Source organism: Equus caballus, chromosome X (assembly GCF_041296265.1).
Source record: "Equus caballus isolate H_3958 breed thoroughbred chromosome X, TB-T2T, whole genome shotgun sequence".
NCBI classification, from domain to species: Eukaryota; Metazoa; Chordata; class Mammalia; order Perissodactyla; family Equidae; genus Equus; species Equus caballus.
The window spans coordinates 60,551,836-60,570,070 of NC_091715.1; the positions used below are offsets into that span (position 1 = coordinate 60,551,836).

Here is an 18,235-nt window from a genome sequence, read left to right on the forward strand (position 1 = left end):
CAGCCACAGAATACCTATTCTGACAAACATTCACAGAAAAGAGCACCTTTGTGAGTGTGTGAGAGTCCAGTGAAGAAGTTCCAACACACTGCTGTACCAAAATATCTGAGAATAGACACATTTAAAAAGTTAAGAAGAACAATTGACTTTACTCATGTCGCTCCCCTCCCAAGCTCAGTACCAGGAGAGACTCCTTTATCTGGTGATTTCTCTTATAGGGGAAAGTGAGAGCATATTGAGTGAGCATCCAGCTTCCCCAACTGTGTGGAAAGCTGCTCAAAAGGCATACTGCTTTCTTGCCCCGCTCAAAATATTGAAGTTATCAGCATGGTTGAGGGGTTGGAGAAGCTGGAATTAGAGGAACCAGAGCTCAGAACTCATCAAAGGCCACGTATCCTACTAAAGGACTTTGCATACTCCATTAGGAAGACCTGCCATGAGCTGCTTGGGAGGTCTCACCTTTAAACCTCCTAAAATAGCCCAAGAGCACCCCCAACACTCTATGTGCCCCATCCACCCCACCACGGCCAGCTACAGGCCCTGCAGACAGTAAGTGCGAACCATTGCAGATGTTCACAAGCACATACGCCAAGCTGGCCAAAATCTGCAGGACTGGAAGAAAGCATACAATCTTGAGCATTTCAGGGCACTGGCCAAGGGAAAAAATGAGATACTCTCATCAAGAGGACTGGCTTTGCAGAATCAAGAGAGGTATACATTCTTAAGACCCCCTCCCCCCAATAAAAAATAACAAGAGGTGAGGAATGGACACACTCATAGAAAAAATCTGAGGGGCCGGCCCGGTGGTGCAGCAGTTAAGTTCGCAAGTTCCGCTTCTTGGTGGCCTGGGGTTCACCGGTTCGGATCCAGGGTGCGGACATGGCACCACTTGGCAAAAGTCATGTTGTGGTAGGCGTCCCACGTATAAAGTAGAGGAAGATGGGCACAGATGTTAGCGCAGGGCCAGTCTTCCTCAGCAAAAAGAGGAGGATTGGCAGTAGTTAGCTCAGGGCTAATCTTCCTCAAAAACAAACAAACAAACGAAAAAACAGAAAAAAGGAAAGATCTGAGAGAGTCTCAGAATCATTAACTGGACTGACTAATGAAGGAATATGTCTCCCAAAGACAGTAAAAAAGAGGTGACTGCTTCTTCAAATGCAAAGACAACACAAGACTTCAAGGAACACGGAAAAGCAAGAAAACATGACATGACCAAAGGAACACATAACTTTCCAGTAACCAACCCCAAAGAAATGGAGATATATGAATTGCCTGACAAACAATAGAAAATAATTGTGCTAAGGAAGCTCAGTGAGCTACAAGACAGCACATATAGACAACTCAAAGAAATCACGGACAGAGTACACGACCAAAATGAGAAGTTCAACAAAGAGATACAAGTTATATAAGAACAAAACAGAAATTTTGGAGGATAAAGTGATGGTTGTCAAGAAGATATAACAATTGCATGTATATACTCACCCATCGCTCGGGCACCTACATATATTAAGCAAACATGAACAAATCTGAAGGTAGAAATAGACAAAAAATATAATAATAAGGGACTTCAGTACTCCACTTTCAACAATGATAGATCATCCAGACAGAAAATCAACAATGAAACATTGGAACTGAAATATACTTTAGACCAAATGGACCTAACAGACATTCAGAACACTCTATCCAACAGCAGCAGAATACATATTCTTCTCAAGCACACATAGAACATTCTCCAGGATAGATTATAAGTTAGGTCACAAAACAAGTCTTAATAAATTTAAGAAGATTGAAATCGTATCAAGTATCTTTTATGAACACAACGGTGTGGAACTAGAAATAGATAAAATTGGAAAATTCACAAATATGTGGAAATTAAACAACACACTCCTTAATAATCAATGGGTCAAAGAAGAAATCAAAAGGGAAATCAAGAACCATCTTGAGACAGTTGAAAATGGAAACACAACATATGAAAACTTATTGGATACAGCAAAAGCAGTTCTAAGATGGAGGTTTATGGCAATAAATATCTATATTAAAAAAAAAAGAAAGTTCTCAAATAAACAATCCAACATCCCACCTCAAGAAACTAGAAAAAGAAAAAGAAACTAAGCTCATTAGCAGAAAGAAGGAAATAACAATGATCAGAGCAGAAATAAATGTCATAGAGACTTGAGAAATAATAAAAAGATAAAACTATGAGTTGGTTTTTTGAGAAGACAAATAAAATTGACAAAACATTAGATAGACTAAGAAAAAAACAGAGAAAAACAAAAAGAATCAGAAGTGGGGGCCAGCCCGGTGGCTCAGCGGTTAAGTGTGCATGTTCCGCTTCAGCGGCCCGGGTTTCGCCATTTTGGATCCCAGGTGTGGACATGGCACCATTTGGCAAGCCATGCTGTGGCAGGAGTCCCACATATAAAGTAGAGGAAGATGGGCACAGATGTTAGCTCAAGGCCTGTCTTCCTCAGCAAAAAGAGGAGGATTGGCAGCAGATGTTAGCTCAGGACTAATCTTCCTCAAAAAAAAAAAAAAAAAAGACTCAGAAATGAAAGAGGAGTCGTTACAACTGACACTAAGAATTACACAGGATCGTGAAAGGCTACTATAAATAATTATGCATCAACAAATTGGATAACCTAGAAGAAACACACACATCCAAGAAATATACATATACCATGACTGAATCATGAAGAAGTAGAAAATCTGAAAAGACCAGTAACAACTATGGAGATTGAATCATGAATCAAAAATCTCCCAAAAACCCCAGGACCAGATGGCTTCACTGATTAATTCTATCAAACATTTAAAGAATTCATTAAAGAATTAATGCCAATCCTTCACAAACCCTTACAAAAAATTGAAGAGGAAGGAATACTCCCAAACTCATTTTATGAGGCCAGCATTACTTGGTTACCAAAGCCAGACGAGGACACCACAAGAAAAGAAAATTACAGGCCAATATCTCTGATGAATATAGATGCAGAAATCCTCAACAAAATATTAACAAACTGAATTCCATAGCACAATAAAAGAATCATACACCTTGATCAAGTGGGATTTATCCATGAGGTGCATGGATGATTCACCATATTCAAATCAGTACATGTGATACACTTACTAACAGAACGAAGAATAAAAATAATATGATTATTTCAATAGATGCAGAAAAATCATTTAACAAAATTCAACATATCTTCATGATAAAAATGCTCAACAAAATAGGTATATAAGGAATGTAACTCAACATAATAAAGGCAATGTATGACAAGCTCACAGCTAACATCATACAGTGAAAGGTTGAAAGCTTTTCCTCTGATACCAGGAACAAAACAAGAATGCCCACTTTCACCACTTCTATTCAATATATTGCTAGAAGTCCAAGCCAGAGAAATTGTGCAAGTAAAATAAATAAAAAGCATCCAAATCAGTAAAAAAGGAGTAATAATGTCTCTGTTTGCAGATGACAAAAACTTATATATAGAAAACTTTAAAGACTCCACCAAAAATTCTTATAACTAATCTATGAATTTAGTAAAGAATTCAGTTGCATGATACAAAATCAACATACAAAAAAATCTGTGTGTGTTTATACACTAACAACAAACTAACTGAAAAAGAAATTAAGAAAACTATCCTTTCACAGTAGCATCAAAAAGAATAAAATGCTTGGGAATAAATTTAATGAAAGAGGTGAAAGATGTGTACACTGAAAAGTATAAAACATTGATGAAATAAGTTAAAGGAGACACAAATCATGGAATGATATGCCATGTTCACAGATTGGAAGAATTAATATTGTTAAAATGTCCATACTCCACAAAGTGATCTAGAGATTCGATGCAAGCCCTTTCAAAATTCCAATGGCATTTTTCACTGAAATAAAAAAATCTTAAAATTCATATGGAACCACAAAAGATTATGAATAACTAAAGCAATCTTGAGCAAGAAGAATGAAATTGGAGGCGTCACAATTCCTGATTTCATAATATGTTACAAAGCTACAGTACTCAAAACACTATGGTACTGGCATAAAACAGAGATTTAGACCTGTGGAACAGAATACAGAAGCCAGAAATAAGTCCATGGATTTAAGGTCAACTAATCTTCAACAAAGGTGTCAAAAATACACAATGAGGAAATGATAATCTCTTCAATAAATGGTGCTGGAAAAGTGGATATCCACATGCATTAGAATGAAACTGGACTTTTATCTCGCACCATATGCAAAAATCAACTCAAAATAGATTAAGAACTTAAGACCTGAAATTTTAAAACTATTAGAAGAAAACATAGAGAAATAGCTTCTTGACATTGGTCTGGGCAATCATTTTTTGTATATGACATCAAAAGCACAGGCAATAAAAGTAAAAATGGAAAAGTGGAATTGTAGCAATCTAAAAAGTGCCTGCACCTCAAAGGAAATAATCAACAGAAAGAAGAGAGAGCCTATGGAATGAGAGAAAATATTTGCCAACTATACATCTGATAAGGAGCTAATGGCCAAAATATATAAGGAACCCAAACAACCCCATAGAAAAAAAAAATTCAAAAAATGGGCTAAGAATCTGAATAGCCATTTCTCAAAGAAAAACATACAAACAGCCAACAGGTATATGAAAAGGTACTCGTGTCACTAATCATTAGAGAAATTAAAATCCAAAATACAACAAGATATCACCTCACACTTGTTATAATGGTTGTCATCAATAAAACAAAAATTGCTAAGTGTTGGCAAGGATGTGGAGAAAAGGGAACCCTTGTGCACTGTTGGTTTGAATGTAAACTGGTACAGCCATTATGGAAATAGTACTGATGTTCCTCAAAAAGTTAAAATTAGAACTACCATATGATCCAGCATAATCACTTCTGAGTATATATCCAAAGGAAATAATACTGATATCTCAAAATGGCATCTTCACTCCCATGTTCATTGCAGCATTAGTCACAATAGCTAAAATATGGAGACAATCTAAGTGTCTGTCAATGGATAAACGGATAAAGATGTGATATGTATATAATATGGAATACTATTCAGTATTAAAAAGAAGGAAATCTTGCCATATGGAACAACATAGGCTCACCCGGAGGACATTATGCTAAGTGAAATAATCCAGACAAAGACAGATACTGCATGAGCTCACTTATATGTGGAAACCAAAGTCAAACTCATAAAATCAGAGAGTATAATGATGGTTGTTAGGGACTGAGCGGTGGGCGATATAGGGAGATTTTAGTCAAAGGATACAAAGATTCAGTTATGCAGGATGAATAAGTTCTGGAGATCTGAATTACAGCATGGTAACAAGAGTTATTGTATTGTATACCTGAAATTTGCTAAAAGAGTAGGTCTTGTGTTTTCATCACACAAAAGAAGAGTAACTATGTGAAATGATTGTTCTGTTAATCAGCTTGATTGTGGTAATAATTTCATTATATATACATACGTCAAAACATCATGTTGTACACCTTGCATATATACAATTTGTATTTGCCAATTATACCTCAATAAATCTAGAAAAAATATGAATTTTTAAAAAATATTCAAGCAGTCTACAGGAAGGAATGAAAGAAAACTGAAGAATGAAAATAAGAGTGAATGAATAGAGAACAAAAAATAAAATGACAGACTTAGTCCCAAACATACCAAATATTGTGCTAAATGTAAATGGTTTAAATACATCAATTAAAAGACAGATATTGGGGCTGGCCCCGTGGCTGACTGGTTAAGTTCGTGCGCTCCGCTGCAGGCGGCCCAGTGTTTGTTGGTTCAAATCCTGGGCACAGACATGGCACTGCTCATCAAACCACACTGAGGCAGCGTCCCACACGGCACAACTAGAAGGACCCACAATGAAGAATATATAACTATGTACCGGGGGGCTTTGGGGAGAAAAAAAAAAAAGGGAAAAAATAAAATCTTTTTTAAAAAAAGTTAAAAAAAAAAAAGACAGATATTGACAAAGTAGATTAAAAACTATGACCCAGCTCTATGCTCTCTTCAGAAACTCACCTCAAATGTAACCATATAGGCAGGTAGAAAATAAAAGAATGGTAAAAGATACATCATGCAATCCTTAATCAAAATAAATCAGAAGTCGCTATATTAGTATCTGATATACTAGATTTCAAAGGAAGAAAACTACCAGAGACTGAGAGGGACATGATATAATAATAAAAGGTCAATCCACCAAAAAGACATAATACCCCTAAATGTGTGTGTACTCATCAATAGAACTACAAAATAAGTGGGGAAAAAACCTTACAAAACTTAAGGGAGAAATAAACAATCTACAATTATAGTGGAGACTTCAACACTGCTAACTCATCAATTCATAGAAAGACATAGAAAATCAGTAAGAATATAGAAGAAGTCAACACCACCATCAAAGAAATCAATTTTATTAATGTTTATAGGATATTTAAACTCAATCAGAATACAGATTCTTTACAAATGTCCAGGAAACTTATATCTAGATAGGCCATATCCTATGCCATAGAATAACTCTCAAAATTTTAAAAAAACTGAAATCATACAGAGTGTATTCTCTGATGACAATGCTATCAAAAGTAGAAATCAAACACAGAAAAATAACAATTAATACTTATCACTAAACAACACACTTCTAAATAATACATCAAAGACGAAATCTCAAGGGAAATAAAAAAATACACTCAACTGAATGAAAATGAAAATACAACATACCAAAATTTGTGTGACACAGTTAAAGCAGTACTAAGAGGGGTATTTAGAGTACTAATTATATACATAAGAAAAGAAAAACAGTTTAAAATGAATAATGTAAGTTTCCACCTCGAGAACCTAGAAGAGCAAACAAGCCAAAGCAAGCAGAAGGAAAGAAATAAAGATAAGAAAAGAAAATTAATGAAAATGAAACATGAACAAATCAATGAAACAAAAAGCTGGTACTTTGAAAAAAATCAATAAAATGATCTTATAAACAACAGGATAATAAAATAATACTATGAAATACTGCACAGATAAATTTGACAACTTACATGTAAGGGATCAATCTGTAGAAAAAACATAAGCCACCACAACTCACAAACATGAAATATACAATTTTAATATCCCTTTAACTATTAAGTAAACTGACTTCGTAGTTTAAAAATTCTCAAAAAAAGTAAAGTCCTGGTCCAGAAAGTTTCACTGAAGAATTCTACCAAATATTTAAAGAACTAAAAGGAATCTAAGCAATCTCTTTCAGAAAAAAAAGGAAGAAAGAACTCTTCCCATGCGTCTTTTGAAGCTAGTATTATTCTAATAACAAAACCAGATAAAAAATATAAAAATAGAATATGACAGACTAATATCTTTTATGAATTTAGACACACAAATTGTTAACAAAATATTGGAAACTAAAATTAAAAAGTACATAAAAATAATTCTAAACCAGGACGAAGTTCGGTTTATTTCAGGCGTGCAAGTATGATCCAATATTTGAAAATTAATCAATGTAACCTACCATATTAACTGGCTAAATTTTAAAAATTACATAATCACATCAATCAATGCAGACAAAGCTTCTGACAAACATCAGCACAGTTGTATAATAAACTCTCAGAAAAAAAGGAATAGAGGAGAACTTCTGCAAGTTAAGAGCACATACAAAATACCTACACTAGCATTGTACTTAATAGTGAAAGACTGAATCCTTTCCCCCTAAAATTGTGAACAAGAGAAGGATGTCCACTCTTGCAACACTTATTCAACGTAGTGCTGGAAGTTCTACTTAGTACAAACACAAGTAAAGTAAACAAAGTCATACAGATAAGAAAAGAGAAATAGAATCGTCCCTATTTGTAGATAACAAAATTGTCTACACAATAAAATGAAATACTTAGGTATAATATAATAAAACACGTGCTGGACTTGTATGCTGAAAACTACAAAATAGTGATGAAAGAAATAAGATAATATATAAATAAATGGAAAGACATACAATGTTTATGGATTGAAAGGCTCAACATAGTAAAGATATCAATACAGGTTGAATGAAATTCCTATCAAAATACCAGCAAGAACTCTGTGGATATAGACAAGTTTATTCTAAAATTTATTGGAAAGGCAAAGGAAGTGAAATAGGTGAACAAATTTTGAAAAAGGAAAAGAAAGCGGGAGATATTTTTCCTTGATATTAAAGTTTACTGTACTGCAGCAATAATCAAGACTGAGTGTTTCTGTTAGAAGGATAGACACATAAATCAATGGGTCAGAAGAGAGAACCCAAAAACAGACCCCAAAAATATGCCCAATTGATTGGTTTACAAACTTTTGAATCTTATGTTATTTTCAGATTTACATAAAAGTTGCAAAAAAGTTCCCATATACGCCACATCAAGTTTTTCTATTATTATGGCACATTTGTCACACTTAACGAACCAATAGTGATACGATGTTATTAACTGAAATATACACTTTATTTAGATTTGCTTCATTTTTTCCTAATATCCTTTTGCCGTTCCAAGATCCCATATAGGATACCACATTACATTTAGTTGTCGTGTTTCCTTAGGCTTCTCCTGGTTTTCACAGTTTTTCAGACTTTCCATGTTTTTGGTGACTTTAATAGTTTGAAGGAATACTAACTAGTCAGTCATACTGTAGAATATTGTAGAATAATTCCCCATTGGAATTTGTCTAATGTTTTTTCTCATGAGTACACTGGGGTAATGTGTTTTGGTGAGGAGGACCAGAGAGGTAAAATGCCATTTTCATTACGTCATATCAAAGGTACACCGTATTAACATGACATCACTGTTGATATTGACCTTTGTTACCAGGCTAAGTAGTGTTTGTCACGTTTCCCCACAGTGCAGTTCCTCTTTTTTTCTCCCTTCCCATACTGTGCTCTTTGGATAAGTGCAGCCCACACTTACAGAATGGGGAGCTATGCTCCCCCTCCTTGAAGTACCAGAAAGTAAGGGAGTGCTCAATAAAACTCCACATTCATGGCAGTATGTCAAAGGGGCACAGGAGCCAATTAAAAGAGCTCTGAATAGCCTAACTTGGAACAATTTAAATAAATTAATTAATAATTCAGTATTAGATTATAACCCCAAATATAAAATATCCATGAGTCCAAACTAATATGAATAAATGACTAAAAAATAAATGAGGGAGAGTAGATGACTCTCCCTTAAAAAAGAATTTCAAATAATTTATAAAATAATCCACCCTCAATGAGTAGAAGCATAACTCCCCACTCTCTAAGTGTGGGCTATACGTGGTGACTTTCTTCCAAAGGAAAAAAAAAGTAACTTTACGGTAGATAGACCTGACAAACACTATACAGCCCAGTGATGAATGTGAACATCACTAATGATAAGGCATATTGATGGTTATGTACCTTGATATGATGTGATAAAGTGTTCTTATTCAAAAAAAAATTACATCAGTTCAATCATGACAAAATCATCAGGCAAATCACAGTTGAAGGGAATTCTACAAAACGCCTGACTAATACTCCTGAAAACTGTCAAGATCAAAAAGTAAAGTCTGAAAACTGTCACAGCCAAGAGAAGCCTAAGGATACATGACTGCTAAATGTAATGTGGTATCCTAGATGGGATTCTAGAAGACAGAGAAGATATTAGGGAAAAACTGAGGAAATCTAAATAGAGTGCACTTTAGTCAATAATAATGTATCAGTATTGGTTATCAAGTGGGACAAATGTATCATTTATATATGTAAGATGTTAATATGAGGGGAAACCGGGTATGAGGTATATAGAGACTCTGTACCATCTCTTCAATAATTCTGTAAATTTAAAACTATTCTAAAATTTAAAGTTAATTTAAAATTTTAAAATATCATTGACTAAAACAAGTGAAATAACAAGTAATCAAACCATCCCAAGTTGACCATTGCTACCATTTTGGGATATTTCCTTTCATTTTCTTCCTAAATGTTTTACACCTACAAATATACACATATAATTTTTTATGAAAATGGAATCAAACTGTATTCAGGGTTCTGTGTAAATTGAAAAATTCACACAAAACTGAAAAATAGGAGCTAATATAAATATACACCTATTGTTTGTATCCTGATTTAACATTTTATTTATCAAGAACACATGTCTATCATTAAACACACACTTATTATTTTAATGAATTAAAGAAAGATGAAACATTCCCATAACAAAGATCCTATAAGTGAGTAATCATCTATTACAATAACTGGCACAGAATAAACAATCAATAAATGTTAAAGGAATTAAACGGAATCTTCTGTAAAGCATCTTCCCAGAAGCTCATATTGTTTCCTGGACCATATAGGACATGCTATCTACTCCCCTTCTTAAAAAATAGGCTTAAAGGCAATTCTGAAAGATAATTTAACATTCACATGGAAACCAAAGCCAGTGTATTTTTATTTTTAGTTTTTATAATGGTTTCAATCCGGTAATTATAACTGCCATAATCTGTTGTGAGTAAAGTTTGGAAAATAAAGAGATGTGTAAAGAAGTAAAAAATCCACAATTACCCCACTCAGTCACTTGTTAGTATTCTGGCACACTTCTTTGCCAAATTTGTGTTAAAGATAAAAAACAATCTTATGCCTTCCTTATTCATGATGTCATCAGAGCACCTTCATTTTCATCATGTTGTTTGGATAATAGGGTCCTTGCAGAGGAAGAAGACAGTGCTAAGGTTCCAGAAATTGTGTCAGTGGAAGAGGTGGATAACGTGGGGAGGGCAGGAGATGGAGGCTTGCAGTAGAGTAACCAACCCTGGTTTGTCCAGGACTGAAGGAATTCCCGGAATGCAAGTCTTTCAGTGCTAAAATCAGGAAAGTGTGGACAAACCCGGAGGCTGGTCACCCCACCAGACAAGAGATTATGCTAAGATAACACTGGCTTTTATATTTTCTGGGTCTTTCATAAATGTCACAAAAGATATTCTATAGATCCAAATACAATACCGTAAATGAAAAGCTGGCTCATCTTTATTACTCACCTGATTACATAGGCAGTGATTTCATCAAGGAAGCTTAGGGTCACGGTCTGCCCCAAAACTGCCTTTCTGTGTTGGAAAGAAATCATCAATATTTTTAGACCCTCCAAAACTGCATCATTCCAGCTACCGGATATTCTTCATTCTGCAGTGAGTTCTCATTTAGAAAAAAGGATCTAAAATTTAATTTCTTTCTCCCTGTTCCTGCTTCTGACCTCCTCTCCATTTCTCTCCTCGAGTAATGCCTGGGTAATAATCCTTACCAAGATCACATAATCTAGCACTCTCATCAGGGTTTGTTTTCTCTTACTCCTCACTTCCCTAGCCCACTTCCTCCCACAAAGACTACAGTTTTAAAATGAAATTAGACATATTTGCTGGACACAAAAGTATACAGTATTCTGTATACTGGGATCCCAGAGCAATGAGAAATGAACCCAGAGCTAGTTTCTACGGCTTTATTGGACCAGTTCATGGACTGGAAATTAATGCACGAGCATCATTCATCTATCATTCTTTTTATTCCATGACAATATGATAAAATTTAAAGTGCCAACTCATCATTGCTTTAAGGTACTTGCAGATGAACAGCAGGTTCCATGATATTCCCACTTAAGAATCATTCACACGAGATATTTGTAAGAGTCCACACATTACTGAAGGTCTGAGAAACAAAGTGGGGATTAGGTCACAACAAGACTTGGGAAATAACCAAACACTGAACATTTGCAACCTAAAAGGCTTTCAGCAACTCCACAACTGGCAATTTTTCACTTGTCTACTTCCTCTTCAGGCTCCAATATTGCACCTTCTTTCGTGGCCTCATTTATTGCTTCTAGATGCTTTGCTTCCCCTCTCTCTAGGCGCCTTTCCCTCAGGTATCCCCCATCAAACACACAACATGCACCCACACCACCACCACCCCATATCCATCTTAAGTTAGGCTCTGCACTTTCTTTTACACATCCAAAGACTGATTAATGGCTTCTGATAAACAGTAGACCATCTATCTCAGTCTCACACTTTAGAAGCACAAAGGAATCAGCAAAGGCCTTGAAATTTTAATAGCAAGCTTCTCTCTTTTCCCACTAGTCTCTGAGAGAGGAAGGGAGCAATAAAGGTATTTATTTCCACGTGGATATGAATCATACCACTCACTATAGAAGGCAATGCAACTATAGTCCATTCTGGTTTTCCTTTTTTTTTTTTTTTTGAGGAAGATTAGCCCTGAGCTAACTGCTGCCAATCCTCCTCTTTTTGCTGAGGAAGACTGGCCCTGAGCTAACATCCGTGCCCATCTTCCTCTACTTATGTGGAACGACTACCACAGCATGGCTTGCCAAGTGGTGCCATGTCTGCACCCGTGATCTGAACCAGTGAATCCTGGGCCGCCATAGTGAAACATGTGAACTTAACCGCTGCACCACCAGGCCGGCCCTCTGGTTTTACTTTTTTTTCTGTCTATTACACAATCACACATATACTCAAATTTCCTATAATGAGGAGATATTATTTTCACACATTAAAGACTAAAACATGTTATTGCAAAAATTTGGTTTCATTAAGATATTTCTGGGGGCCGGCCTGGTGGCGCAGCGGTTAAGTCCGCATGTTCTGCTTCTCGGCAGCCCAGGGTTCGCTTTTTTTATTTTAATTTTAATTTTAAATTTTAATGTGAGTAACCCTAAAGGTAATGTTTATGACATCCCTTATCAAATCCTCTTTGGGGACAAATGTAATTAACAGTATTAGGTTATGGTAATAGCAGTATGTTGCTACAGTAATGGTATACTTGGACCATTATAAATAGGCTTAACATCTGTGAGGACTGGCAACAATGTACTGACTATGAGAACTTCACAATTTATAAAGGGTGGCCTTTGCAAAAGACAGTGTTTTAAACTTCACTCACTTCATTCTTAAAAGTTGCATGTACAAACTTATTATAGGATGTTAAAAGAACAAATCTTACTTAGCAGAAAAACTTAGTGATTAGATGTGCATACTCTCAAAAAAATTTCATGCTTTACTTTTTCAAAATTATATTTTAAATACAAAAGTAATAGATTGTATAAAAATCCAACAAAACCAAATATATAGGGGGAAAAATGAAAGTCTCATTTCATCTTCTTCTGATCTGAATTCACCCCTCAGAGGCAACCACTTTCAAAAGTGTGGAACCTATCTATCACCTATCTGTCTACACACACACACACACACACATAAATATACACACGTGTATAAATAACATAACCTTTTTCCTACTTAAACTATACATTGTATTTAATGCTTTCTTTACTAATCATTATAACAGAGACATCTTGCCATGTCAGTACTTCCAGCTCCTCCCTCATTCTTTCTCATAAGTGCATAGTATTGTAGTGTGAATATCTGCATAATGTCTGCATAATGTATTTGATCATTTCCTGTTGGTGGGCGCTTAGGCTACTACAGGTAATTTTTTCTTTCACCAATCATCCTGCAAGGAACATTCTCATACATTATCAATTTAGAATACTACCCAAAATAAATCCATTTCCCACAAGTAAAGGCTATTATACACCAAACAAGATCCAGACACTTTGGCCTCCTTGCTTAAATGGGAGAAAAATGCATGAGGATGCCTAATGAGCACTCTATGATGATGATGGTGATGTGAACAATGATGACAATTCATATTTAGTGAGTACCCATGCGCCATGTACTTTAGATTTATAAACTTATTTACTTGCCACAGAAACCCAATGAGGTAGCTGCCACTATATTTCGTTAATTCTAATATTCTTATCCTTACATATTCTAACACCTGTGAAATCAAGATGTGTGTCAGTTTATTTGGAAGTGATTTTTCTTCCATAGTGGCACAAATAATAATAGTGTATCTGACTATTGATTGGATTTGATAATATACAGTACAGTATCATTCTCACATCATAGATGAGGAAACTGAGTCTCAAACAACTAAAGTAACCTGTCCAACACCAGACAGCTAGTAAAGAGCAGAGATGGGATTCTTACCTAGGCAATCTGACTTGAATCTGTGATTTTGAAGGCTCTTCCTAAAATATAAGAAGGTACAGCAGGAAGGTGGAACGGATGTTGAGCACCAATCCACCACACACACACAATGCAACATTTAATGCTGGTTACAACTGTCCAATGGATTTAGAGATGATTTTTTTTCTTGGTGAGGAAGAGCTAATAACATTGTTGCCAATCTTCCTCTTCTTGCTTGAGGAAGATTGTCCCTGAGCTAACATCTGTGCCAATCTTTCTCTATTTTGTATGTGGGATGCCGCCACAGCATGGCTTGATGGGCAGTATGTAGGTCTGTGCCCAGGATCCAAACCAATGAACGCCCAGGCAGGGTGCTCCATCAAAGTGGAGCATGCAAACACAACCACTACACTACCGGGCCAGCCCCAGGAGACGATTTTATGAATTTATACTCATCCATAGTTTTTCAATTTTCTACCTTAAATTAGTTTTTTTACTTTATGGAAAATCCTGAACTCATACAAAAGTAGAGAGAACGATCATAAGGAACTCCCCCATGTTCCCATCACCCAGCTTCAAAAGTTATCAATAGATCTATCCCCTGATCTATTAGCTAACACTGATTATTTTCAGGTATATCACATATATCATATTATTCTATATGTAAATATTTCTGAATTAATCTCTAAAAACAAAGATTCTTTTTCTTTCTTTTTTTAGTGAGGAAGATCTGCCCTGAGGTAACATCTTTGTGAATTTTCCTCTATTTTATATGAGGGATGCTCCCTCAGCATGGCTTGATGAGCAATGTGTGGGTCCACGCCTGGGATCTGAACCCGCAAGCCCAGGCCACTGAAGTGGAGCACAGAAATTTAACCACTATGCCACCAGGCTGCCCTGTCTAAAGACAAAGATTCTTTTAAAACATAATCATATGACATATAAATTAACAATAATTTTTTAATATCACCAAATAGTGTCCAGTTATCCCCAATTGCTATTATAAATAATGCTGCAATGAACACATTATATGTATGCATATATGTTTTCACTTCTATTAGAAATTGTGTTGGATAGCTTCCTACAGGTATAATTTTTAGGCCAAAGAGTAATAAATTTTCAAGTTTATTACATAAGCCAAATTGCATAACAGTAAACTGTTTTACTAATTTACATCTTAAAATACTATAATCAAGTGTCAGTTTTCTTAAATCTTGCACAACACTGGGCATAAACAATCTTTTTCCATCCTCTTAATCTTAATATGCTAGCCTGTTTTTTTCATGTGTGTTTATTAGTGAAGTTAAGTGACTTTTCAAATGTTTACTGGCCCTGTGTGAATAGCTTCTTCTGATTCTTTGCCCACCTTTCCCTATTTTTAAAAGCTTTTTGTACCTGGCAGGAAGGTTAATAGAGAACTGGCTCAGGAGCCAAACTTCTTACATTCGAATTCAGGTTCTGGAGCAACAAAAAAGTGTAACCAGGAAAAGAAACAAAAATAGGGAGGAAACAACCAGTGAGAGAGTACCTGCAAAGCAGGACCCACGAATTTCAGCCCCCCCCCCCCCCCCCCCCCCCCCCCCCCCCGCTGGCCTGTTCCTTGCACCCATTCTCATTTCCCCACCCCTAGCAGCTCGCTCGTCAGATCAACGTCCCTCTGGAAAAAAAGCAGAATTATAGAGATCTGAGCCCGAGCTCATTTTCCCTCCCTGACTCCCACCAGGTGTTCAAATCCAACTTACTCCGCAGTCGCCTTCATCTGGCAGCCTGCCGCTCCACTTTTCGCCCTTGGCCAAGGATTCAAGCCCTCCGGTAGGCTCCAGACCGTCCAGGCGGCCGTCTTGTGCCCTTAGTCCTTCATCGGATCCTTCCGCTGACACGCCACCAGCACTTTGGCACTCACAGCACCCACCGGAAGCTCAGACCCCAGTTCAGGTCAGGTTCCCTGGACCTAGTTTGTGTTTAGAGGGTCCCACGTGACTTCGTTTCCCTGGCAATGGTTCCTTACTCCCGGATGTAGCCGCCCCAAGGAATAGAGAGATTGCTACTCTGAGCTAAAGCTCTAACAGCCATGACCAGTGACATGTAGAATAGCCTGTTGAAAGTTTTGTCTATATTTCTATGACATTAAGCTGGAAATTAAAAAGAAAGGAATGAAAGATATTGGAGACGTTTACCAACAACTACACACAGCTCTGTATTGTCAAGATTCTTATAATGAGCTTGTGTTATTTTTGTAATTAAATCGACAAAGGAAAATTAATAAAAAGATAAAAACGGATTATGTATACAGGAAAACCCTGTGGTTACAGCACCTATGTAGTTTTAGAAATATGTGATGTTTTGTAAGAGGGGTCATGGCATTGTGCAAATGCCAGTTCAGATTTCAATCAGGGAGAATCTTCACTTCAGGGATTTAAAAAAAACACACTTGTTATTGTCAAGGGGCCTCGAAGAACCTGATATTGTGACATTCCTATCAGAAAGACAGCTGCTGCATGTTGCAGGTGTGTCAGAGTTAACTAAAGCCAAGAACCTCTTGTGATCAGCCGTAAAGTCAAGTCCCTGAAGAAAGAAATAGAGAAAGCCTTGCAGATTAGAAGTTAGGAGACTCAGACTTTGCAAAAAGATTAAGTGCAGGAACTCTGAAGCCATGCTACCTTGGTTACAATCTGGATCTGCTCTTTACTAAGTTATATCACTTTTTGCAAATTAACTTCTCTCTGCCTCAGTTTCCTCATCTGTTAATCGCTTACCGTAAAGATTAAATTCACAAATTAATATTTATATGGCATTTAAAACAATGTTTGTTAAATAAATAAAATGTGAAACATAGACAAAGAGCCAAAATGTGGCAGAACAGACCTGTTAGCCACACTTTGTAATAGGAACCACATGAGTTCATTGCTATGGACTCAACAAAGCCTTTTAGTCATTCACATAAAGTCTGGACTAGACCAATTCCACCAGCACCCAATGGGCCCCACCTGGCTATTGGAATCAAGGTTTGGTACTGAGGGTGGGTAAAACCAAGTGAGCAGCCCCACTTATAAAAGTATGCTTTTATGAGGTCCCTTTCTGTTTTGCTCTCTTAAAACCTTAAGCAAACACAAAATGCCCAGCCACCAATCATTCCTAAGCAGGGAGAGAGTACAAGAAGACTCTTAGATATGATGCAAATGCAGCATGTCTGGTGCATGATAAGATCACAAATATTTTTAAAAGTCCTATCTTTAGAACAGTCTTAGGGATGTTGATAAAGCCCATACTTCCCTTCCAAGAAGCTTATGATACTCTATAAGGAAGTAACAGATATGCCCTGAACATTCCTTCTTTTAGGGCTCAATGGTCGAAACTTTTTCAGACACAGTAATTTCTGTCTCCAACTCCCAAATCACCCCCTTTGAGGCATAGTGACAGTCATTTTAGTTAAAGTAAATCAAGGCAGTTAAAGACAAAATGAACTCCTAAGATAAAAAATTTCCAGTCGTTGGCCCAAAAGAAGTAGGATCTAAGTTTATTAATCAGATGATAGGGAAAAGGTATAAGAATTTCTCAGGGACTTTCATAAGAAAGTTAGCCCTTGAGGTCTGCACTGTACAATATAGTGACCACTAGCCAGAGGCAACTACTGGGTACTTGAAGTGTGGCTAGTTTGACTTGAGATGGGCTATGAGTGCAAAATACATACCAGATTTCATAGGTTAAGTACAAAAACACATGTAGAATATTTCATTCATAAATTTCTTTTTTATATTGATTAAATGTTGGAATGATAATACTTTGGATATAGTAGAGTAAAATATATTATTAAAATTAATTTTACCTATTTCTTTGTATTTTTTAAATATGACTACTAGAAAATTTAAAAGTACAGGTGTGGTTCATATTATATATTTATTGAATAGCATGGCTCTAGGACATGAGGTGTATTTAACTACAAATGCTGTAGATCAAATCTACAATTGGAAAAGTAGGGAGTGTACATGCCGGGAGATATACAAGATGATCCAATAGGCTATGGAAAAATATATTAGAACATCAATTTTTATTTATTTCATTTATTTATTTTTAAGCTCATCTTTTTAAATGTTTGTTTGTATATGTTTTATAATGTAGTGATACAAGAGAACATGAAGACATGTTTTATATATATATATATATATATATATATACCCATATGTATACATACATTTATAACACTTTTTATAGATTTACAATTTTTTTATTGACAAAGGTGAAAGAAACTTTCTCAAC

At 35.9% G+C, this 18,235-nt stretch overlaps 1 long non-coding RNA gene across 1 annotated transcript in view; it reads right to left on the reverse strand.

The window, feature by feature from the left end:
* Nucleotides 1-15,952, reverse strand: part of LOC111771649 (uncharacterized) — a 63,817-nt gene extending 47,865 nt beyond the window's left edge. Inside the window, exon 1 of the long non-coding RNA XR_002805567.2 lies at nt 15,721-15,952. This is a non-coding gene — a long non-coding RNA (uncharacterized lncRNA). The remainder of the gene's footprint in view (nt 1-15,720) is intronic.
* Between the last annotated feature and the right edge of the window lie 2,283 nt (nt 15,953-18,235).